The 25,781-nt window shown below is 33.0% G+C and overlaps 1 protein-coding gene and 1 long non-coding RNA gene across 7 annotated transcripts in view; one reads left to right on the top strand and one right to left on the bottom strand.

Annotated features, from left to right (window-relative positions):
• Positions 1–25,781, top strand: part of LOC141450533 (uncharacterized) — a 248,211-nt gene that overhangs the window by 22,832 nt on the left and 199,598 nt on the right. Inside the window, exon 1 of one of the 6 annotated variants that reach the window (XM_074121087.1) lies at positions 9,381–9,434. The exons of the other annotated variants lie outside the window; for them this stretch is intronic. The gene's annotated coding sequence lies outside the window, so the exon portion shown is untranslated. Of the gene's footprint in view, positions 1–9,380; positions 9,435–25,781 lie in introns of those variants that run through there. 6 annotated transcript variants of the gene reach the window in all.
• Positions 20,817–24,437, bottom strand: LOC141449537 (uncharacterized). The gene is made up of 2 exons (XR_012455582.1): positions 24,236–24,437; positions 20,817–21,025 (listed from the first exon to the last, which is right to left on the bottom strand). It is a non-coding gene; the product is annotated as an uncharacterized lncRNA (long non-coding RNA).

Here is a 25,781-nt window from a genome sequence, read left to right as displayed (position 1 = left end):
TCAGGACATTCTGTTTAAACTGAGTATAATAATTGCCAACACAGGGGAGGGATTAGCTACGCGATTAGTGTGCTGGACTCCCAAGCGGAGGTCCCAGGTTCGAATCCATCAGCTGACCTCTTAGATTTTCTCTTCCTAGGAGCTTCTTACAGCTCACTGTCCGGTGATGGACAGTGTTATCTGTAACGAGAGTACACTGTCCGGAGGCCGGCAGTGCACTAAAAAAAGCTCTGGGCGCTAACAACCTCAGCTGATAATGCGCTAAAAAAAAAAAATAATAATAATAATAATTGTCAACTTTTGATGGGCAATCATTTTCGGTAAACTTTAAATTTCTATGTTATTTGAGACAAATTTCCTAGCGTACATTCTTTACACCTACAACGCACGTATTCCAATTAATATACAATATATATGATTCCAGATGGCTTTACCCTTTTGGTCGTCCGTTTAACTTGAAATCTGGGGGGGAAAAAAAAATCTTAAGTATTATTGAAATTCGATGACTAACATTCTTACAGTTTGTAAGATACAAACACTTCAATTCTTACCCTGTACCTTTAAATTGATACTCTGGTTGATTATACTGACTACATGTAGTCAATGTAGCGACAGCAGGGTACTGTTTAGTGGTAAAGTAAGTTAGAGTTGTGAATGGAAAGTCTGTAGATCAAGACGACGTGTATTTATTTTTGTTAAAAAAGTGTTAATAGCTTCGCTCTGTAATTTTACTCTGTCCAGAACACCTACTTTGGTAGCTGAAAGTTTAGCCCGCCTGAAAACTAATCGATTACTTGGCTTTACTTATTTTTTTCTTTTAATCAAAATGAAATGTTGAGAATTCAACAAACATCTCGAAGTAGGACGAGTGTACGAATCTGATGGCAAGAAGTTAAATTGATGAGGAATCCGACCGAATTTTTCTAACATAATTTTGCATTTGATTAAATATTAACTTTTATGTTGCGATAATTTTTGGAATAAAAGTAAATTCGCTTTGTATACGTCTGCTTCTCAATTCTAGTGCCGAAAGAGAGTTTCAGATTTATCAGGCAGGTTGTACATATGTATATGTATTATACATATTATTTATTAAACGCTTGCTAGTTACATTTTAAACTTTAATATAGGGAAGGGATTAGCTACGAGGTTAGCATACTGGACTCCCACGCGGTGGTCCCGGGTTCGAATCCAGCAGCTGACCCTTAGATTTTCTCTTCCTAGGAGCTTCTTACAGCTCACTGTCCGGTGATGGACAGTGTTGTCTGTAACGAGAGAACACTGTCCGGAGGCCGGCAGTACACTGGAAAAAGCTCCGGGCGCTAATGACCTCAGCTGTTGATGCGCCAAAAAAAAAAAAAAAAACTTTAATATCTCATTATAATTTCTATTAATTTGTATAGTACTAATACGATTTCTTGACTTCTCTTTCACGATTCACTGGCCGCCTATGATTTATATATATTATATAATGTATTTAGTTGGCAGTACGGAGGTCTGACCTGTGAGATCTGTAGAGGGAAGGAGGGATCTAGTTGAAACTGTGCCCAGAGCGGACCCTCCAGTCTGGTCACAGCAATTCGTTGCTCTTTTCTAAAATTGCTACTCTGGCTATAGAATTATATATATTTTTATTTATTGTATTATCTCTCAGTGACTGTAAACTATTAATATTTAGGATTAAAACTAGCGAGGATTCGGGCAAAATAAAAAACAAGAACAACTCCGTCTTTTACGCCTTTGTTTCGACAAATTGATTGTCATCCTCAGGGCGTTGTTATGTGAGTTGGTTGAGTTAATTCAACCATCTGTAGTCAATTTGTTCAACATTTTGTTGTTTCTCCATTCGGAAATGTCTGATATATCCATTTTTAGAAGATTATTCCTATTTATTTAACAAATTTTAATATTTATTATTATTAACTAATATTATTTATCTAGTCAAGTTGCTCCTACTTAGAATCTGAAATGAGATGGAAACTGTTTCAAATCTGCCAACAAGGTTCCGTCAAATGCTCAGAATTTATGTTATTCTCATTTCCCATTATTATTGAACGACCATATTTGTTTCCTTTTTCTATTATTATTAATGCGCGTTAAAATCTGAGTTCATTGGTGCCAGTAGCTTTTTTTCAGTGCACCGGACCGTGTACCCTTGTTATAGATAACCTTGTCTAACTGCGGACAATGAGCTTCTAGGACAGAAACTTCTAAGAAGAGAAAATCTAAGGGTCAGCTGCTGGATATGAAGCCGGAATCTCCGCGTGGGAATCCAGTACGCTAACCATTGGGCTAATCTCTTCCTTAATTTCTTTCCCTTTTAAATAGGTCAGTGAGAAGTTTTTCCATCCTTGAATAATCTAATTTTGTTGCTCTAAGAATGCAGAGTTTGTATTCAATATGTATTTTAGTGAAACACTTCGTATAGTTGGTTTTGATTGCTTGGATGCAGCTACTCGTTTCTTGATTACAGTCTAAAACAATAGTCAATTAGGTACCGGAAATAAATCATTTTCGATAAAAAGAATTAAACCATCTGTAAAATACAGTTAAGTTGTAGTCTAAAAAAAACTTGCGCTGGCTTCTAAGTAGCACAACCAGCGCACTGAGTTGGGTTGATAAGAGGATTTTAAACGACCTTCATTTCTTTTTTTTGCTGCCAATATCTTTCTGTTGAACTTATATAATAAAGTTATTTAATGTGTTCTGAGGAAAAGTAGTTCAGAATAAATTAAGCTCAACTTATCCTAAATTACCTTGGTCTTAATACCACCTGAATTCAGTTCTAATACAGCTACACTTTTCGAGACCATATTTTTTAAAAAGTATCGGAAACAAATAAAAATATATTTTTATTTTGAACTAATAAAGAATTAATTTTTTTTCCGTGGGCTACCTCTTAAGCGTAACCCTTTTAAAGGAACCGCAATTCGCTCCTTTTGTTACAACAATAATGGATTAAAACTCCAGGCTAGAGACAGGGGAAATCGTTTTCTAAAAGCTGATCACTCGCCTAAGTGTGCTTCTAAATGAACCAAATAAAAAAAAAAAAAAAAAATGCCACTTAGACAGCTGAGTGGTTATTAGAGTGGCTGTGTGTAGCCAAGCTAATATTTAGATGCTTTGATTCCTGATCTACGCTTTGGATTTTATTTGGAGCATTAATTTAGAAGAAACCACGATTGATGGCTTTCCTCTGTGTATGGCAAGCATTTGCAATCCAAGGAAAGGGCATGGCTGTAGGCGTGGTCGCAAAGAAAGTTCCAGCTTCTGATTGGTCAATCTAACCGCCCACATTTTACACCTCTGCCTCTGTATGTTGATTGGTTAATACTAATAATATGTGCAATAATAATTCTATAGGCAAAAATAAGTTAAAATTTAGTGCTATTTATTGGTTTATCTTATTTCTGCTTAAGAGAGATTGGTATGATATTAGGAAAAAAGAAGAAAATACAAAAGTTTGCTTAGATATAGTCAGAAGAAGTAAGTCCATCGTGATGTGATATTGCTATGGTAGATTTCCTTCTAGTGAAAACTAGTTTTCCTATTATTGCAGGATAAAAACGTAGTTGATAAGATAGATAGGTCAGTATTTAAGAGGATCGTGTTGCAGAGAGGTAAACACCTTATAAAAGTAACATAAATCATACAAACATTGTCTCAGTGAGATTACGAGTATATTCTATTTTAAAATGATAAAATATGACTTCATGAATAAAAAAGTAAAACATTGACGATAATTCATAAGCACCAAAAATAAACATTTATTACATGATGAGCAGAGAAAATAATGAAAACTAAATACTAAGAGATAACGAGCACACGTGCAGACAGAAAAAGAAAATACTGCAATAAATAAACACCATATAGAAGGAGAATAACAGAATAAACTTTATTTTGATAAATACATATTAAATAATTAATTATTGTTATTTTTTAATTAAGCGAAAGGAGTTAAATCAAACAAATTCTATTCACATTTGCAGGAGTTTATTGTCAAGTGCTAACACTCCAGGATTGAGTGCAGCCAAAGTATAACTGAAAATTATATTTATTTTCGTTTATTATTGGTTCTTGATAAGTTTATTGATATAATGTCTGTTTTTTAAACTTTCGATATCTGTATAAAAATACACTTCTCTTAATGGTGCGTACAACTGGCATTCAAACGACTGATGTATTGACGTATATAACTGAATGTTATCTCAGCTCAATATACACTGTACTTAAATTATCGTACCCCAAATGTATCTGTTACCTTTGAAGTAAATATTACTTTATCAACGCATGCTAATCTAAGCTGTGCAATTAAAGAAATCACTTTCAGTTTTACAATAGTTGGCCTTAAATATCGGAAGTATAAAGTATGAAGTATATATTGTCTACATAAAGATGTTTGTTTATCTGGGTTCTACTATTTCAGCAATTTTGGGCTCCAATCAAATCATATTTGAAATCTATATATTTAAATTAACTGGTTTTGTTAATTTAAGTTTTTTGGGGACAGTGTGTTAATCCCAGCTATTTAAAACCAAGTTTTTTTTTTAAATTCAGGGCGCGTCAACATCTATTATCATTAGCGCCTGGAGCTTTATTCAGTGAACTGCCGGTCTCCAGACTGTATTCTTTCGTTACATACAACATTGTCCATCATCGGACAGCTGGGTTCGATCCTGGTACTTCTTCGTGGAAATCCAGCAGATTTAACCTTCCCTCAACCGAGGATATTTAATTCTATTCCTAAACTGGCTGACCTCATTGAAAATGTTCGTTGTTGTTAGTTTTGTCAAACTCGGTAACAATCCACAGTAGCGTTGTTTCTGCACTCGGTACACAGATGAACAGATTATACTACCAGTCAATAGCCCTTCTAAAGACATCGCTAAGTGTCTTTAAAACACCGCATTCTAATCTTAGATGTACTCAGGTGTATTGAATAAACATTGTTAGTTCAGTGCTGGAGCTAGCTGACCAGAGTCCTTGAACCTGATCCCACATCCCAAACCGTCAGAGATCTATAAGGGGTAGCCACTTCCTCCTCGCTAATTCTATATAAAACAAAAATGTGTCCTAATGTGTAGATATCTCTTGAGAAACCATAACACCCAGAAATAATCCAAGATATGATATGGGAATTTAAGATGTTCTTGTTATATAAAGAACAACTTCTCAACCATTAAAACAGTATTTTGATTGCATCGACTACCCAATGATCTCTAAGAGAAGGATAATTGGTACAGTCTGTAGACATTTGAGAGTTAGGCAAGACGGAAAACTTCGTGAGTGACATCACTAATAGCTCTTACCATTTGCTTAATGCATTATTGAAGTAATTGTTTAGTAAAGTAATCGCCTATTTTTTCAGGCGGGGCTTAACAACCAACTACCATTTACTAGGAGTCGTGAACGGAGGCGACTAGCAAACGTACTTTACTATTTCTTAACCCGCTCGGCTACCGAGGCGCCTAAGTAATTGTTCATTTATTAGTCTAATTTGCTTTTTGGACCAAGATGGGAGAGGCCTATGCTCAATGATTGGGCCTGGTTTGAAAATAAAGGGGAAGAATCATATTTTATTTTATTTGTCATATAAAAAAGTATTTATTTTATTTTTCTGTTTGATGAAATATTTAGTTTTGTTTTAACTTAACTGAATAATTAATAAACAAATAATATTAAATTTGATAAATAAGTTATTATGTAAGTATGTAATGAAACCAATGAAGGCTTATTATTATTAATTTTCTTTTGCTCTGTAATTAAAATCCGCTCCCTTCAAAGTTTTTGTAAACTATTATTTTTATATTTATCAATTCACCTCATTGGTTACCGCTCGTGACAGGATTCTGAGAATACATATATGCCCATTACTGCAAGCTTGATGAAATGACTAGCAGATGAGAAAACATTATAAATATTTTATACCTGCAGTAGAATGAATACTATCTTCTCCAGCATCCTTAATATGCTCGCTTGGGCATTATACTTTAACGTGGTAATTGAAAAGTACACTTCCCTCATTATGCAAAAAAGTATCTGTTTTTCTTGGCCAGCCCATCGCCGATAGTTTCTGAGTGCAGTGTCTTAAGAGGCGATTAAGCATGGCTGTCTTGCAGGGGCGAGGAGAAAGAAAGTGCGCTACGAATGTTTCACACCAAACTTCTACCTTCTCCAAGACCTTAGATATAATGAAGCTCAGATTAACGCTATTACTTGTTTTTATAAACATTTCACTTTGTTCAGGCAACATTTTAGTGGATTTGAACTGGATTGAATAGTGATGCTCTCCATTGATCGCTAATGATCCGTTAAACTTTTGGCTGAAAAACAACATAGCGGATGAAGATTACTAGAATAAGGAGCATCTAAAATGTTCACCGAAACATGATGAGACATGTTGAGAAATAAAGATATTTCAACTTTACTATTGTCTTGACGCAACCGTCGCGGATGAATTCGTTTTATATGCCGTAATCTTTAGTTGTTCACTTATTAGAATTAGTAGTTGAAAATAACTGTTTATGCAATATTTGTTTTGTTATTCAAATTGCAGTAGATTGGTAATCTGGAGCCTGTGAGACATTTTGAACCCAGATAGACTGCAACTGTTTTCTTTGACTGCAACTTTCATTACACTGTTGTAACTCAATGATGTTTTCTCTTAGCTACACCTGGAACATAGATGTGTTTACAGAGTGACCGTGAAGATGTCAAGGGTAGATCTAACACATTCTGACATGTCTTGTGTTTTAGTTCTCGCTATCCTTTAGCCGCCAGACTTTGTTTAGTGAATGTAATTTACTTCGTAGTTGTAAAAAAGTATGTGCGAACCCCATATAGTTAGTTATAAGTAGGGAAAGGATTCGTATGTATTTACATATTTTTTTCTAGGCAATTTACAGACGTTTTTCAACTAGAAGTATTCATACTGACACTTTTTAAGCCGTTTGAGTCTACTTTTATTTCACATATTTCCACATATTTGGATGTTATCGCATATTTATACATATTTGATTAAAATAAATAAATATTTCTACATATTTAATCAAAATATGTACATATTTTTTCATATTTTTCATTTTGGGCATATTTTCATAATTGGGAGGTGGTTGACAGGAACTGTGAACCACAGACTGTAGGGCTGTGAATCACAGTGGGTACAATGGTTATTGTAATTTATACAGAATGCTGCTAAACAGTGACGGGCACTTGTTAGTTCTTTGAAGTTGTCTGTTCTTTCAGCTCGTTCGTTGAAGTGTCCAATTCATTTCGTTCGGTCACTTAGTGTATTCTTTTTTGGGTGAAATGCCACGAACATCGGCCTCAAACAAACAACTGGTTGCTAAATATCTTCGCGAGTTTCCAGCAGAACTTTTTCGAAGTGATGGAGACATTTTGTACTGCACAGCTTGTGACAAGCGCGTTTCTTGCTCTCAACGTTCCCAAGTCACCCAACATATTGCCACCGGATCGCACATAGAGAATAAAAACAGAAAGAAAGAGAGGACGTCCTATCAAGCCTTCCTTACATCTCCATCATCAAGTAAGTCTACTCTGAGTACAGATCTGTGTCGGGCTTTGGTTAGAGCAGATATCCCTTTCCACAAACTTAAAAATCCTCATTTCAAAGGATTTTAGTCGTTAGAAGTCCATCTTACGCCCAGATCGTCGTCACTTTACGTTCCAACATTTGAAATTTCATGTGGTTGCAAACAATTTCGAAGAGTGAAGTTTTCAAAATTGAAAATTTAACACATCTTTTTATAAATAGTAAAAATGTTCTTTGTTGTTTAAATCATTATAACTTGTAAAAACAAATTATTTTGTTCCTAATAAATTATTATAAATTGTAAAAATGTTCTTTTCTTGTATAAATAATTATAACTCCCCCCCCCAAAAAAAATTCCATTTTCATAAAAAAAAATGTCCATTTTACTTAAATATTCCAGAAAATATTTTAAGAAAATCACATATTTTCCACATAATTGACGAAAATAAATGCATATTTTAATTAAATATTTGGCATTTTTAAATACATAAAAATCCGTTCCTTAGTTATAAGACTGAGTTAGCCCTATTGTCATAAATTCTTGTTAGTTTAAACTAAATATTTGCTGATGGCCTACGAGGATGCTAAACATCCTGCTCCTCGACAACTCACTCAAAGTGTTCAGAGACTTCGAGTAATAATCTGGAGAAGACATGATGAAAGACATAAAACTGCTTACATTCTCAACTCCAAACACTTCAGATTTCTGCAGTAAAGCCGAGAATATACTCGTACCTAAGTAAACTAAACAACTGCTTTCTTACTATTGTTTTATTGTGACACTAGTAACATGTTTTGTAAGTTTTGTTTTATCAGATAGCTCCATCTCTTGCGAGAGAAGCTGCAAAATAACCTCAGCACACATGTAACCATGTACTCTATATTGTAATACGAGTACATACGTGCTTTGCTACGTTATTTTAATTTTGCTTACAAATAAAAACTCTTTCATTTAGTAAGAAATGAATATAGTAATTCAGATTTGAAGATTACATTCATTCTCAAATTAGATTATTATAAAGAAATTATATATATTTTTTAGATGTCCGTAAACATTCTGCAAGTCCTAAGTGGTTTTTGTTGTTTACTTGACCCATTTCGAAGGAACTGAAAAAACAGTTATTTATTTAATAATTGGATAAAATAATGCTGTTTGACTGCCAAACGCACGTCTCTATTTGGGTTCTTGAATGGCTTGTGAAGAATGCTTAAATTATATTTAGAATTTGTAGTATCAATGTCAGTGTTTAGTGTGGCAGAGAATACTTTCCCCAAAATGATTACAGAGAAAATGATTCAAAATAAAAACACTATAATAAACAAACTTTGTTGAGTAAGTTGGCTCCATATTTAATCACTTGAATAAACGTTACATAAATTGTTTCATATCTTTAGAAAACAGAAATGGACTTTTTGATAAGATGTTGTGACAATTGTTGGATACAAATTCACCCAACAGTTGTATGATGAAGAGCGAGTTCATCTAAAACAGAATAACCTGGAAGTAATTACTCTGAAGAGATCTATTTGGTTCGAAAGTCTAGGCTGGATTATTGAAACGATTGTGGAAAAGATTCAAAAGAAATTCGGATTTAAGCAATAATTTCTATTCCTTTTAGAAAATATAATAATAATGTGTTAACTACTTCACACATTTTAGTTAACAAGGCCTTGAATTCACTTTATAAGGCACGACATGTCTGAATATCTTCAGATTTTTCTCTAAATCTAAAATTGATTATCCTATCCTAACAATCTCAGTAGCACAAATGTATTGACTGTGTCTAGTTTTCCAAACCTTAACGCTGTATCATACCTCCGGAATAGCGCTGTTTACTCTGGCTCTCCTTTATTCTGTCTTGAAGCTGTCATAGTGCCTTTAGTAAGTACTTAATTACGTTTATGTTATAGTTTAAAGAGATCATGGTGTTTAAACTATTTATTCATATTCTCAAAAATAATATTATTGAAGATAGTTGTGAAGTCTTACCATAAATGACAATTTGACTTAATATTAAGTACCAGAAATGATTCATAAAAGTTCTGTAAAGATTCATTTTTAGTATAATTCTGTAATAACTGATTATCTTTTATTTAGTAGTTTTATCTGAATCTTTCTACAATAAATTTTCTGTTTAAAGCATTCTTGAAACTAAAAGGACATCATGTTGAAATCAAAGAATTTGTTGTCCTTCAACTAACATTTCACGGTACCATTTTATTAGATTTATGTAGATAATTCAATACCGTGTGACCAGTATTGCTAATAATAGCTAAAAGAGCTTTTTGTTTGTTTAAGTTGAGCTTTGAGTCTGTCCAGAAGTTTAGAGGCGAGTCCAGAAGTTTCATGTCTTTTTCACTCCATTTAGGGATTCTACGAGTTATTAACTGTCTTTCCAGGTGTGAAGTAACAAGAAACAATTTTCGCATTTATAATTATTTTTAATATTTTTTTTTTAATTTCCAATTTCTCCATGACATACTTAAACAAATTAATAATTGTGACGATACAAGGAGGGGCTATACTTTCTCTTTACCGAATCCACGAGAGTAATTAGTTTTGAGACGCAAATGATCTAATTAGATGTAATGAAAGATTTTTATTTTCTATAACTAAATTTAATGCTTAAATATGTTTTTTAAAATTAAAATTTATATGAGTCGATTCAGTTTCATAACAGATTAAAATTTCTGTGTTGCCTTCAGCGCATTGTCACTACACTAACATAATGTGCTAGCAGCGTACACTCTAGTAGTACTTCTGTTTCCAAATGCCTTCCTTTGTTCTCATTGAAGTAGAACGAAACTGGTTACATTGTACACTAAAAGCTCAAGATTACTAAAAATATGAATGTAAGAGATGCACTTTTAAGTATTCATAAGGTTTCTTGTTTATTTTTTTCCTTTAATGCTAAAGCCTCGAATTTCTATTAACTTGGAACGAACTCTTTTAGTTGAATGTAAAAAAAGCAATCAGCTTGAAACCTCATGTTCCTAATCATTTACGAGTATATTTGTGAATATGGAATTAAAAAATGTTTTGAAATGTTTCATTTGTATTGAATATTTTTTTATTTTTCTTATTTGTAATCGTAAAACTGGTGACTCGTCATAACCATAGAATTTATTGCTTTTCTTTGTCATTTCTTATATTGTATATTTTCTGTCATAATTATTTTAGATGCAGCTTCTACATTTCATTTTATTTTTTCATCTTAGTTTCATTTTATTGGTATTTCAATGTTATTTCTTACATTGAATGAAACATTTTGATTTGATATCGCTTTATGTACTTCTTTAAACAAATTATTATACTAAACAAATTAAGTATACTCCCAAAATTTTGAGATTGGGAACTTCAGTCGATCGGAAGTAGAACTTTTTTCCGGTTTTTCTTCAAGGGCGCTACTGACTTTATCATTTAGCGCCCTATCATTTTGGTTTGTTACTATTTTCAAAAAAATGAATTTATGGGGGCCTAGAAAAGCTAATTCATTGCGCTTCCCTCATAAGTAAATTATAACCCTCGTTTCATACAATTACAATGTATCGGTATAAAACTGAAGTTAACTAAATTTAGAGAGACAAAGTAATGAGTAATCATTTGACTAATTTTTATTTCATTAGCAATCTTACAGGAAAATTACTTATTTAGTTTCATTTTCTTAATGAACTTTTATTTTTCTGCTTTTTGGTAGAATTGAAGATTCCAGGGCAAACGTCTGTTTGTGTATAATGTTTGAGGGGAAGCCATTTTGTAAGGAAGCAACATTCAAACTGTTAATTAAGTTATCGATCTGATATCGAAGTTGTAGTTGAGTGGACTTTGATGTCACAGGGAGGGTCCTTAACTTTCATGTTTCCGTTCTCTATCCATCTTTCTTCATCACTTTTCTGTTCACTTCTCTTTATTTCCCAAGTGAATATTGAAATACCCAGAGCTACTTTTATTCTCAACAGATGACAGGCTTTCTAAATTTATTAATTAAGTTTTACTACCTAATTAATTTATTAATTTTGGTTTCTACTTGGACTGCAGACTCACATGGAACCCACATACTAGACTCAGAAGAAACTAATACAACCATTTAATTGTAGTTTTCTCTCTGTCCATACTTTGCCTGATGTACGCTATATGTTTTTATGCAGATATACAGGGTGACCAAAGTTATATGCTCCACCCACTTTTTTTTTAAACGGCGTGAAATTTCGAAAAAATAAAAAACACGTATTTAATCATTTTTAGTCTAGTTTATTTTCAGTGATTGACCCATTTTTTTAAACCCTTGTATCTCGAGATACAGCATCCAACTTTTGTTTTTCAAATGGAACGTTATAGTTTTTGTTGCATATTTTTGTAGTATTTGAGCTCCTAAAAAAAAAACACAAAAAAAATTTTTTTGAAATCGGTTAGGTTTTTCAAAAGTTATGGTAATTTAAAATATGAACAAAAAAATTCAGTTTATGGACAAAATTACGTTATTTTTCTTAAAGAATCTGTTCAAACTGGGCTCAACCAACGGATAGGCAAGCCAAAATTCAGGACTCCCACGCTTTGCTTGTAGGAGCACTTATGGTGGCAAATTCAAGATCTAGGCGGGCTAGAGTTATTCGACGATTCAGACCATCGACTGAAGCCACGGGATTAAGGTTACTGTAAACTTTATTTTTTAGATATCCCCACAAAAAATAGTCCTTTGGGGTTAAGTCCGGAGATCGAGGTGGCTATTGGAACGGACAATGAGTTCCTATGCTCTTTTCACGGAAATTTCTGTCCAGGTAACCTCGAACCACTCTCGCATTATGTGCCGGGCAACCATCTTGGTGAAAATACGTATCTAGCCGACGTTGTAGATGAACATCTTCAAGCAGAACTGACAAAATGTCTCTTAAAAAAAGTTAGATACCTTTCACCAGTTAAGTTCTCTCTGTAGAAGTATGGGCCGATTAGTTGATTTCCTAAAACTCCACACCAAACGTTTGTAGAAAAAACAACCTGAACGTCGAATAACTCTATCCTTCTAGATCTTGACTTCGCCACCATAAGTGCTGCTACAATCGAAGCGTGGGAGTCCAGAGTTTTGGCTTGCCTATCCGTTGGTTGAGCCCAGTTTGAACAGATTCTTTAAAAAAAAAATAACGAAATTTTGACAATAAACTGAAATTTGTTTTCCATATTTTAAATTACCATAACTTTTGCAAAACCTAACCGATTTTTTTTGTTTTTTTAGGAGCTCAAATACTAAAAAATATGCAAAAAAAATATAACGTTGCATTTGAAAAAACAAAGTTGGATGCTGTATCTCGAGATACAGGGGTTTAAAAACACGGGTCAATCACTGAAAATAAACTAGACTAAAAATGATTAAATACGTGTTTTTTATTTTTTCGAAATTTCCCGCCGTTTAAAAAAAAGTGGGTGGAGCTTATAACTCTGGTCACCCTGTATATATTTAAAAAAAATTAATAATAATAATTAATACTCTAAATACGTCTATAAATGCATATAATTAAATGCAATAAATTAATTTTTAATCCCAAATGTTTGCCATTTTTATGCGACGTTTTGACAAGTTTTGCTTGCCATTTTTAGGAAATTATAAGAGTAGTATAAAATTCTTATAATCTACAAAAAATAAAAAACTTAATGTTAACACAGTGTTTATTACTTTTGGTGACTGAATCATAGTTTCAATATGATGAAAAATTAATACCAGTTTCAGTCATTATAAACTTTATTATGCCGAGCTTTCGACCTATGGATTTTCAGTCCATTCAGACAAGTTATAAATTCTGTCCATGAACAGACAAGACAGAAGACACTCCAACCCTCTAATGATATAAAATAGTATATTGTAAATTAGCCCTGAAGATGACGTAGTCCCTAGGTCGAAAGCTCCGGCATAATAAAGTTTATAATGACTGAAACTGGCATTAATTTTTCATCCTATTGTTAACACGGTGTCTTTAAAGAATGAGCTGAAGTTCAGCACTGCACCGCTGATATCTAAGGAGCTTGATTAGTCCCCAAAGTTTGATGGTCGTTTTTCGATGTGGTTAAAAATCTTGCTAGTCAAAATCAGGATAAAAAAAATAGAATGTCCAAATGGAACTTTATACTTTCATAGCAATAAAAAAAAATATATATATTAATGGGACACTTTTAATGTTGTCTGTAACCCAGCTGAGTAAAGTCGTTTACCGTTGCTCCCAATGCTATAGTTTATACGAGTATAAATTTTGATGTTTATTTTGTATTGCCATTATATAGAAGGTCCTGGCCAAAGTATATGCCGCTCTTTACGAAGCAACTAAACGAGATTACTGAATATTCTGACCTGAAATTTGAATCCCTTATATGAATATGAATATATTGCTTTTTATGGGGATACCATTGGACCAATGGAACTTCTTGCACATGAATCTAAAACGAAAACCTGGCTTTTGAATCCTCTCGTGAAATTCTGCATAAATAATATGTTTAAATAGAATTACAAAAATACGTTTAATAAAAAAGAAGTAGTTCCACGTTATTATTTTTTTTTTTTCCATCGTATCATTTTAAAAACTGATGTATACGTTATTTTTTTATAAACTAACAGTTTTATGATGTACAAATTTCATACTTTATATCTTTTTCTAAAAATTATTTTATTGCAGCGGTAGGTTACATTAAATTTATTTCATTAGTTAAAATAGAATTGGCGCAAGTAAGTACTTTATGGTATGTCCTCGTTCTAAATTTAGTTTTTCTACACTTTTGTGTAGGTGTGCAACCGCTCAACTATTCCAAACACTCCAGTCTTTCTTTTTTTTAATTTTATCGTATTAGATTTCTTCTATTATTCTCTTATATATTGCATTATAGAAATTTATTAAATATTTATTACAATAATTTCACTCATTAGCTCAACTGCAAATCAATGTGCACCCTTTCGATTAATCAGATGCGTTTTACAGGGAGAATACGAGGGTCGTTTAAAAAGTCCGTGCCAAAATAAAAACTACTTAATTTTTTTGGGTAAACCTTTTTTATTTTTCAACATAGTCTCCTTTTAGGCTTATACACTTCGTCCAACGCTGCTGTAGTTTGTTGATCCCTTCCGAATAATAGGATTTGTCCAAGTCTGAGAAATAGCCATTCGTTTCTGCAATCACCTCCTCGTTTGAATAAAATCTTTTTCCCGCCAGCCATTTCTTCATATTGAGGAACAAATAGTAGTCCGAGAGAGCCAAGTCTGGAGAATAGGGGGGATGTGAAACGAGTTGGAACCCTACTTCCATTAATTTTGCGACCACAACTGCTGAGGTGTGAGCTGGTGCGTTGTCGTGTGGGCCAATCGTGGCGTTTTTCTTGCAGCTCGGTTTTCAAACGGTCCAATAACGATGAATAATATGCACCTGTAATAGTTTTACCCTTTTCCAGATAGTCGATGAGGATTATTCCTTGCGAATCCCAAAAGACAGTCGCCATAATCTTTCCGGCCGAAGGAACGGTCTTCGCCTTTTTTGGCGCAGATACCCCCTTGGTAACCCATTGTTTAGATCGTTCTTTGGTCTCAGGAGTGTAGTAATGTATCCATGTTTCATCCACAGTGATGAAACGACGCTTAAAGTCCTGCGGATTCTTCTGGAACAGCTGCAAACCGTCCTTGCAACACTTCACACGATTTCGTTTTTGGTCAAGCGAGAGCAATCGCGGCACCCATCTTGCGGATAGCTTTGTCATGTCCAAATGTGTTGATGCAAAATATTAAGTACCCGTTCATTCGAGATGCCCACAGCACTAGCAATCTCACGCACCTTCACTCTTCTATCATCCATCACCATATCATGGATTTTAACAATGATTTCTGGAGTAGTAACCTCAACAGGGCGTCCAGAACGTTCAGCGTCACTTGTGCCCATATGGCCACTTATAAACTGTTCTAATCGAAGGTGCAGAGTCACCATAATGTTTATCAAGCTTCTCTTTAGTCTCCTGAGGCGTTTTGCCTTTCATAAAGTAGTGTTTAATCAACACACGAAATTCTTTTTCGTCCATTTTTTGAAAATCACTCGACTTCCTCGATTCAAACGAATGCCAAACACAAAGAAATAGACCGATCTGGCTGAAACTTGGTGTGTGTTGTTCCAAGAGATGCTACTAACTAAACATAACCTCGATACGCGCCAGTGGTGCTATCTCTCTGACTTTGCACGGACTTTTCAAACGACCCTCGTACACCGCTGTCTAATCAGCAGTAGTTACTAAAAAGTAGCAGTGGTTACTTTATCTTCGTAGGCTATAGTCAGGGGGTGAATATTCAACTTTTTATGAGTAAAACTTCTAATGATGTTTTCCGAATATTGGACTTATCTGTATCACAGTCAGAAAATTCAGGCCATATCGGGAGATGTCTCACTTTAATTAAAGAAGCTACCTTCAAATTTACAGTTTTAGCACAGCGTTTCCAAACCTGTGGTACGCGTACCACCAGTGGTACGCGAGTTGCTGGTTGGTGGTACGCGAGAAATAATCAATAATGGCGGACATAAAAAATTTTAAAAAAAATTCAAAGCATAAAAATATCATTAGAAACGTTTTTACCAATAATACATAAAAATTATTTTAATTAATAATATTATACAGTAAAGTTGTTAATAACTACAGTAATAAGGTTGGTCTGTCTCAAGATATACGAGAAAATATAATAGCACATTTAACAGAATTATTATTGTCTTTAATGGAGTATTTTCCAAAACCCGAAAACACAAATGATAATTGGATTTTAAACCCCTTCTATAAAAAAAATTCAGGAAAAGCTACATCATTATCAATAAAAGATGAAGAAAATTTAATAGAATTATCATGTGACAGAACTTAAATGATAACTATGTAAAAATCTGCGTAAAGAGACTGATTGTAAAGAGTAAGCTCTATCCAAGCAACATTAAATTTAATTGGTACTTACAGGTATTGAATGCTTAAAAGAAATTAATTTAGAAGATTTGGGCACAAATATAATAATCTTCAAGAAGAACTTTGTAAATTAATTAATAAGAATTTTAAATTTAATTGATAAAATAATTTTAATCAATTTAATTTAAAATAATGATTAAAAAAATTGTTAAAACTAAGATCTTACACTTTACAAAGTTTATAAAATGAACATGAACTTGAACACTTTGTTGCAGGTACATTGTTTATCTATACAAATAAAGATAATAGTAATAAAATAATACACACTGAATAACAAATTTTACGAAGTGGTACAAATTAGCTTGATGTACTACCAAATGGTACGCGAGGCAAAAAAAGGGTGGGAAACGATGGTTTAGCAGATAAATTTAAATAATATTACTAATTATCTGACAGAACTACAGGAAATAGTTTAATATGAAATTGTTTTTGTAAATGACACATAAATGTCCGATCAGATATCTCTAAAGAAAGTAGATCTTTTAGTAACAATTTTTTTTAATGAGTGAAGAAGAACAGAGATCCTATTTTAAAGTATACGTTTTCAATTAAAGCCAATCTCTATCATAATATTATAATTTATTAAGAACTAATTTTCATTTTAAAATAAAAAAAAAAAATTCAGGAAGTGAACCAATTTTCTGACCGGATACTGTGCAGAAAGAAGCCTTTAAATTGAAGGAAGTTGTACAGTTTACCTTCAGTGATTAAAGCGCAACTCCGACGTCATCCGGAAGTAGCCGAAAGCTAACCCTTCGGCCTCACTGTAAGCTGCACAAAGCGCCTTTAGTTCAATTATTGAATGTTTGGGTTTAGTTTATAGAGCCACGTATTTCCGCGTTTTTGTTTTTGTTTTTTGGTTGTTGTTATTCTTAAAGCTGCTGCTGAAATTTTAGTTGTAAAAAGACTAATAAAACAATGTTTTATTTTTTACCCCCCCCCCCCCCCCCCCCGGAAAATATTTTGTGTAAACGCAGCCCTGTGCCTAAAAGGAAGCCACGCCACTGCTAATCATCTCATACAATCTTTAGGATATATTACTACCAAATTACGTGCAATTTATAATAATAGCTGAACATTAATTGTTAAATATTTTGCTTACTTACTCTAACGATAAGTGTTACCAGTGCACAGCTTCTCACCTCCAGCTGATCCAGTCATGAAGACTTCGTGTATCATATATTCGTTGATTGCATTGTATCCTTTGTGGATTGTGAATTGCAAGTAAAACTTATTTTAAAAAACATATTTTGCTTTACAAGTAAAATATTGAAATAAATAACTTCCTATTTTAAATAGAATAATTACTTAATTATTATTATTAAACATTATATGTTTAATAAATAACATTTTCAGGTTACTTATCAGCACTCATAGTATTGCCGTTAAAAATTTATTAGTAGCAGTAGTAAATTTTTCTTTTCTTTTATTAAAGAAATTATATAAATATGTCGCTTTCTGAGCTAGTTTTGATTGCCATTCAGAAGAAGTAATATAGAATAAAGCGCAGTTGTGGATTATTTTTTTTCACAACAATAAAAATAACAGATCCAATAATAATTACATTCCTTAGTGATATTTAACTACATATTTCTCCTACCGTTATTAATGTAATTACAGATTGTTAGCTAGCTAATGTGAGAAACATTAATCTTCATTATCACAACTGTTGTGTTGTTATTTCTGTTATTTCTAGTTGTTAGCGCCACTTGTTTTTTTTTGTTTTTGTTAAAGAAGCTTTTGTTTGGATTTCTCAACTTGTTGTGAAGACAGGTAGTTGTAACCTGAATAGTAATTACTAATTAAAATACTGTTGCATTTGTAATTAACGAAGTATTTGGCTCAACTTATTTTTCAATTGTTTTACAATTCAAATTCTTCTCAATAATCCGTAAATATATTCATTTATAGAAAAAATGAAGTCTCATGTATGACCCAATATTTTCTCGTACTTTACATTCGTATAATTTTCTTTTAGATAGAAATTGTTACTAAATATCTTGTCATCTTTTTTTGAAAAAGTATGAAAAACCTACCTTTTTTTTTTGAAGTGATACTGAGTTAAACTTAAGTAAGAATTCATACTGATGAAGATGCTGTGGAAGAAACAAAGTTATTACAGCCTGCTGGAGAAGATAATCAATATCGTTAATCAATATCAATAATCAATATCGATAATCTACATAATCAGTATCGTTAATCTATCGATTTTAAAATATAATTGATTCAACTAATGCTTGTTAAAGCAAAATCTCAGCTCAAAGTAACCATCCACAATATGTACCTTCATTGTAACATTATCTAGAATAATCATTTTCTAAAAGTGATCTATTTTGCCGTTTCTGTTTGTTGGTGTAATTAATAAAGATAGAGTACTGTACTTTAAAACTTAATAAGTGTAAATAAATATGAACGAGATGGTATTGTTAGAATACAAGCTTGCGATGTCCAGAAATAGAAACATTTGTAGTTTTATTGGTTGATCTTGGCCAATTTTCAGAATTACCAACCTAATTTATAATTTATTAAAGCGGAAATGATCGCACTACTTCCTTCAGAATGTGGGCTTTGAAGATGGAGGATATCGTGTATATTTTTTCAAGAAAAGAGTAGAAAATTGTATTCCTTACTCTAAAAAGTTGAGTGTGTTGAACTTACAGTATTTTCATGTATAGACAATAATTCTAATAACATTAAGCATTGTTTATACAAATTAAAGATTGTGTTCTGCCGCTTGTTTCTGTCTACCGATCTGGAGTTGGAGTACAGGAATTCGTAGCAGTTATTTTCCAGTACTCGACTTTTATCTTTAACTGTTTCTAACGTTAGTTGTTGCCTGGTTACCCTTGAAGTTGATTTAATATTGAAATATAATTGCTTTCTTTTTTTGTGGATTATCTAACAGTCACTCTTACTTCCAGCAAGAGGTAGTATTGCAATCACATGCAGTTTTCGAAATTGAATTTTCTTTTAAATACATGTTTTGAGACATCGTAAACACCGCATTCTGTTTGAGCAGTATTTCTGCTTTACTTTCTAAAGCCATGTATTCGCTTTGTTACGTAGTATTGAATCATCTTGATTTGTTTTGTCGGATTTGACTTGCATCATCACTTTTTTGCACAATGCAAGTATTGATGTATACTAATGTAGGAAACAGTATAGGTTTAATTAGGATAGGAAGAAATGAGGCATTTAAAGCTGAAAAAATTGAACCCACTACAAAATGCCATGTCGATTGGCCAAGTTACGAGGCTTTGTATCATATTTGATAAAGAACGAAGCTACTTACACTATACCCACTGGTGATACAATGATACAAAACTAAGGTAGAAATCCCACTTTTGCTTGATCAGAGCTTCAACTAACAGCGAGGCGCCTTCATTGATGAACAATGAGAGGCAAGAATTGTAAAAGCTAAGATGTAATATGTTTTTCATAGTTTATAAGTAGACAGCATAATATATTTTCTCAACAGGTTGTTTCAGCCAATCTACTACATTCTTCATGTCATATGTGTATCCATTATTGAGCGTTCTCTAGGGGTAAGACGTCCCTGGTAGGCTTAAAATATATTCATAGTAATTTATATATTACCAGTTATGAGTATAGCGTTCAAGGGATTACATTTGGCACTTTTCTGCTTTATCAGATAACCGGGACATTGACTGGACTTGTCCTAATCGAGTATTATAAGCCAATTGATAAATACATTAAATAAAGTATCCCTCTGTGCATGACGCCAGTTCAGTAGGAGGACGTGATACTGTATTTAATCTTTAAGTTTTCCATCTAACTGTTCGGCCTCCTGGATAATGTTATATAAGTCGCAGGGAGGTGATAAAAATGGAGATTTGATCAAATCCTTAAGGTAGAGGATCGATTCACGGAAGATTTAAAAAAAAACAACCCTGTGGGGTGATTTCCCTAAAGAAAGTAAGTGATTTGATCAATCTCCTTAAGTGTTTTAGTGATTTCTTTTAATTAAAAATTTAATATAAATGTATCGAGCGGTATCTAAATTTTTTGAATAAAGAAATGAACAATGCAACTATTTAATTAATTCAGTAAATTAATGGTTAATGAAGAGCTAATGAAAGTAGTTGGTACCTAGTTACTCATTAGAGTCTTCATGGCGACGAGTAGTTAATATTGTCACGACCAGATAACATAATGAAAAGTTAGCTGGCGCAAGCAAAAATGGTTGCAATTTCTCCTCGACTTTACTATCAAAAGCATAATTTTCTAAGATAATGGGAGATAGTTGCATTTCAAATATATGGTTGCAATTATATATAATCATTTAGAAATAGCTAATAATTTTATCACTGAAGAACCAGCAATTTATCGAGTTTCTTTCACTTTCTATATCCAACATTTCAGTTCAACGGCACACTTTATTCCATCATCCTCTTTAGATATTTTACAAGTCTTGACTTCTTTTAACGTTAGCATACTGCACTTCGGAATACTTCTTTTTGGCTATTGTATGATCATTATACGTGGTTGACCTAAAAAACTTTAATTTTTGTAATTATTTTATTTTTTTGTTTAACTGCATTCAAGATGCATAAGGGCAGACATTGTAAATATACATGCAAATACAGTCATTCCTCAGTTATCGCGGTTAATAGGGACCAGAACCGTCCGCGATAAGTGAAAAACCGCGAAGTAGTGTCACCCTCTCATTTTTAACATATGTACATTTTTAGTGTATGCATAATATCAATAAGTGTATATGAAACCATATAAGTGCATATGTTATCATTAGAACATTAAAGAATAGTTTGAAACGTGTAAATAAAATATTAATATTATAAATAACATACATAAAATAATTTATAAATGATATTAATATGATACGTGAGCGTGTAACATACGTAGATGTAACTAAAGTGTACATACTGTAAATATGTTTTTAGAACTCTTTTATTTAGATTTTGAATTGTGTGGGCACTTCCCCCGGCCTTCTGCTGGCGTGCGGACAACTTTCCCGCCATAATTCCTCAATTTAGAATTTTTGAACAATTTGCAATGTTATGAGGCCGTGATAAATGAACCAATGACTATATACATGTATGAACAATTCACTGCACTAATCGATTAACTCCACTTCAGAAATATCTTAAATTTAAGCGCAAAAGCACTTGGTTCAGTCATAGTTTTTCATATTTATAATAAATTTCCTAAATAATAAAGATTAACACCATTAAACGGCCAAAAAATGTTTTGGCCATTGAATAATAAATAATTTATTTCAGAAGCTATTTTGGTTAACTCAGTTCTCTAATGTACATAAATCGTTGCAATAATTCAAATCAAATTCAGTAGCAGGCGCTGAATAGTAACAGAGAATTCATTTGAATTTATAATATAGACAGAATTTTAAAAATCAATGTTCATTATTTTATCGCATTTCTCCACTTTTGTTTTATGAAGTTAATCGAGTTGTGCAGTGACTATATTTATAAAAGCAATCACTAGCAAGGTAACAAGAACTGCTGTCAACCAACAACTGTTTTTGCAAATTTGTTGACTTAATGCTGGGCGTCGGCACACGAGACTTCGAAAAGGTATGATAGGGACTGTTTTAGATGATAGCCGATAAGTTAATTGTATCGAAAAGATAATATGGGTATAAAAGGTAAAATTGGTTAATACAAGGGTCGTTTGAAAAGTCCGTGCAAAGTCAGAGAGATAGCACCACTGGCGCGTATCGAGGTTATGTTTAGTTAGTAGCATCTCTTGGAAGAACACACACCAAGTTTCAGCCAGATCGGTCTATTTCTTTGTGTTTGGCATTCGTTTGAATCGAGGAAGTCGAGTGATTTTCAAAAAATGGACGAAAAAGAATTTCGTGTGTTGATTAAACACTACTTTATGAAAGGCAAAACGCCTGAGGAGACTAAAGAGAAGCTTGATAAACATTATGGTGACTCTGCACCTTCGATTAGAACAGTTTATAAGTGGTTTCAAAATTTTCGGAGTGACCATATGGGCACAAGTGACGCTGAACGTTCTGGACGCCCTGTTGAGGTTACTACTCCAGAAATCATTGATAAAATCCATGATATGGTGATGGATGACAGAAGAGTGAAGGTGCGTGAGTTTGCTAGTGCTGTGGGCATCTCGAATGAACGGGTACATAATATTTTGCATCAACATTTGGACATGACAAAGCTATCCGCAAGATGGGTGTCGCGATTGCTCACGCTTGACCAAAAACGAAATCGTGTGAAGTGTTGCAAGGACGGTTTGCAGCTGTTCCAGAAGAATCCGCAGGACTTTAAGCGTCGTTTCGTCACTGTGGATGAAACATGGATACATCACTACACTCCTGAGACCAAAGAACAATCTAAACAATGGGTTACCAAGGGGGAATCTGCGCCAAAAAAGGCGAAGACCGTTCCTTCGGCCGGAAAGATTATGGCGACTGTCTTTTGGGATTCGCAAGGAATAATCCTCATCGACTATCTGGAAAAGGGTAAAACTATTACAGGTGCATATTATTCATCGTTATTGGACCGTTTGAAAACCGAGCTGCAAGAAAAACGCCCACGATTGGCCCACAAAAAAGTCCTTTTCCATCACGACAACGCACCAGCTCACACCTCAGCAGTTGTGGTCGCAAAATTTATGGAAATAGGGTTCCAACTCGTTTCACATCCCCCCTATTCACCAGACTTGGCTCCCTCGGACTACTATTTGTTCCCCAATATGAAGAAATGGCTGGCGGGAAAAAGATTTTATTCAAACGAGGAGGTGATTGCAGAAACGAATGGCTATTTTTCAGACTTGGACAAATCCTATTATTCGGAAGGGATCAACAAACTAGAGCAGCGTTGGACGAAGTATAAGCCTAAAAGGAGACTATGTTGAAAAATAAAAAAGGTTTACCCAAAAAAATTAAGTAGTTTTTATTTTCGCACGGACTTTTCAAACGACCCTCGTATTATAAAAATATGACTAAATGGTTCGCACTATAAATCAATAAGAAATACTGATAAAAAACAAAAATGATAATATCATCTGACAAAAATAAAATAAGTCAAGAAAGTGGTTCAAACTAAAATTTTGCAATAATAAAATCTTTGATGAATTTGGCTCGTAGAGCCGAAATATTCCTATAAATTGTAAAAAATAAAATGAATGGGAAGGCTGTACAGTAATTCTTTAGTCAACTTCAGTAAAATATCTTGGGTTCCTGCTGGACACAAAACTAACCTTTACTTCCATATAAATCTGTTTAGTGTAAGTAAAGAGATCATACGAATATTGTTTGCATTTATCTTGCGTGATTCTGTCTACTGAAAATAAGACACAAGGGCTATCAAGTTAAAATCGCCAGTTTTTTTCAAGTGATGCTCACGAAAGTTAGAGATTCACTTTAATTACAAATAGCATCGAGACGTACAAAACAAATTGTATGTGCTGGATGCTATTAATAATTATTTTTTGTTGACATGTGACTTAAACTAATCAAACAAAAATTAAGCTACTTAAAATTTGTAATTGTTTAGAGTAAGGTATCGCTTTGCTTTTTCTAGAAAATATTAAACGCTTTTTAATTTCCAATAGTCATTTTAAATTTAATTGTCTGAATAAAGATACTGTAATGATTGTAAATTTTACACTAATGTGTTAGATAAAATTCATTTATTCAGATTCAGAAATTAACTTCTCATAACAAGGAATAGCAAGTTAATGAAGTATCTATCTACCTTGGGTACTTTAAATATTTTGTTTTATTTGACTGTTAGATTAACGGTCGTCGGCAACTTCTTGGCTTAGTAAAACATCCATTTGGTCTTTTTTCTATAATAACTAAAAAGAAGGTAATAAATTTTTACAATGTACATAAATGTAATGCATTGAAATAACTCATCAATCAGTAATAATCGTTAAACAATTGCTTCAGCAATAAATTTTACCAGCTGGAAAGAAAGTTAATAACTTATTACAACGATTGATTGCCTTTAATTAGAGAAATGTGCACCTGTTTGTATGTTACAACTCGTAATGTCACAAAACAAACTTAGAATCATCAAAATCATTCTCACTGTTCATGTTAAGTACAAAATTATTAGTCTACAACCTGAGGTAACAAGGCCAATTCAAGTGGTGTTAAGTATGGATAATACAATGTAACAATTTGTCTGTTCAGGCTTTGAATAGTAATGGATATCGGATACCTAGGTGCTCTCCAGAACAATGCGTGAGATATTATTCAAAGCAATGTTACATAATTAAATTAAACTACCATCATCGCCAAATACAAATCAATAGTAGTTAACTAAAACGCGTTTAGAATTATAAATAGTATTATTTCCGACAAAGTGAAATCAGAAATAAAATATTAATCTCTTTAACATCATTTATTGAGATTCTTAAATATCTTTTCAATGAATAATTTTACCAATTCTAGATGTACAGAAAGACTTGTGCGTTATTTTCAGCAGGCAGAATCATGCAAGATAAATGCATACAATATTCGTGTGATCTCTTTACATACACTAAACAGATTTATGTGGAAGTAAAGGTTGGTTTTGTGTTCAGCAGGAACTGAAGATATTTTACTGAAGATGACTAAGGAATTACTGTATAGCCTTCTCCCAAACACAAATGTTACAAATGTTTAGCCCCTTCTTGGTTCACAAATTTCCTTATGAATTTCAAAGCAGACATCTGCCTCCTTGATTAAGTTCAGTGGTTCATTGCTGGAAGCTGCGAATTAATAATTCATTGTTAATTTTTAAGGAAAATAGCGCTCATATGACCGACATGTTTATTTCTTTCTACAAATCGGTTAGGACTAGATGTTTTTGTCAAAGTAGATGAGATAGTTCTTGTACAGGTTAAAAACCTCTTTCTAGACCAAATAAGAGTTCCAATAAAATGATAAAATGCCCAATCAAATGAACCTCTTTTCTTCTTCTGTATAATTCATTGTAAACCTTTTTATCAAATTTTGAAATATTTTAAAGTTTTTTTTATAGTTAACAACTTAACTAATATGATTTAAAGTTAATTTTAGGGAACTCTGTGCTGTTACTATTTCTTTAATTTTGTCTACATTTATTTTAAATTTAATGGACTTTCTATTGCTGTAATACTCGATTCTCCGTTATGCTACTGCGGGAAACAGAGTACTGTATAAAGCAGTGTGAGGTCCATCTTCTTCGAAGACGGATAAGAGAAGTCCTGCACACTAACACAAGAAGTGTGACACGGTGACATTGTCTGAGACGTGACCTGGCATAATATGTG

The sequence above is a fragment of the Rhodnius prolixus genome, unplaced genomic scaffold (assembly GCF_049639745.1).
Source record: "Rhodnius prolixus isolate KJV_2025 unplaced genomic scaffold, Rpr scaffold_2, whole genome shotgun sequence".
Classification (NCBI taxonomy): domain Eukaryota; kingdom Metazoa; phylum Arthropoda; class Insecta; order Hemiptera; family Reduviidae; genus Rhodnius; species Rhodnius prolixus.
Note: the sequence above shows the minus strand (reverse complement) of the source record. Positions and strands in the feature narration are given on the sequence as shown.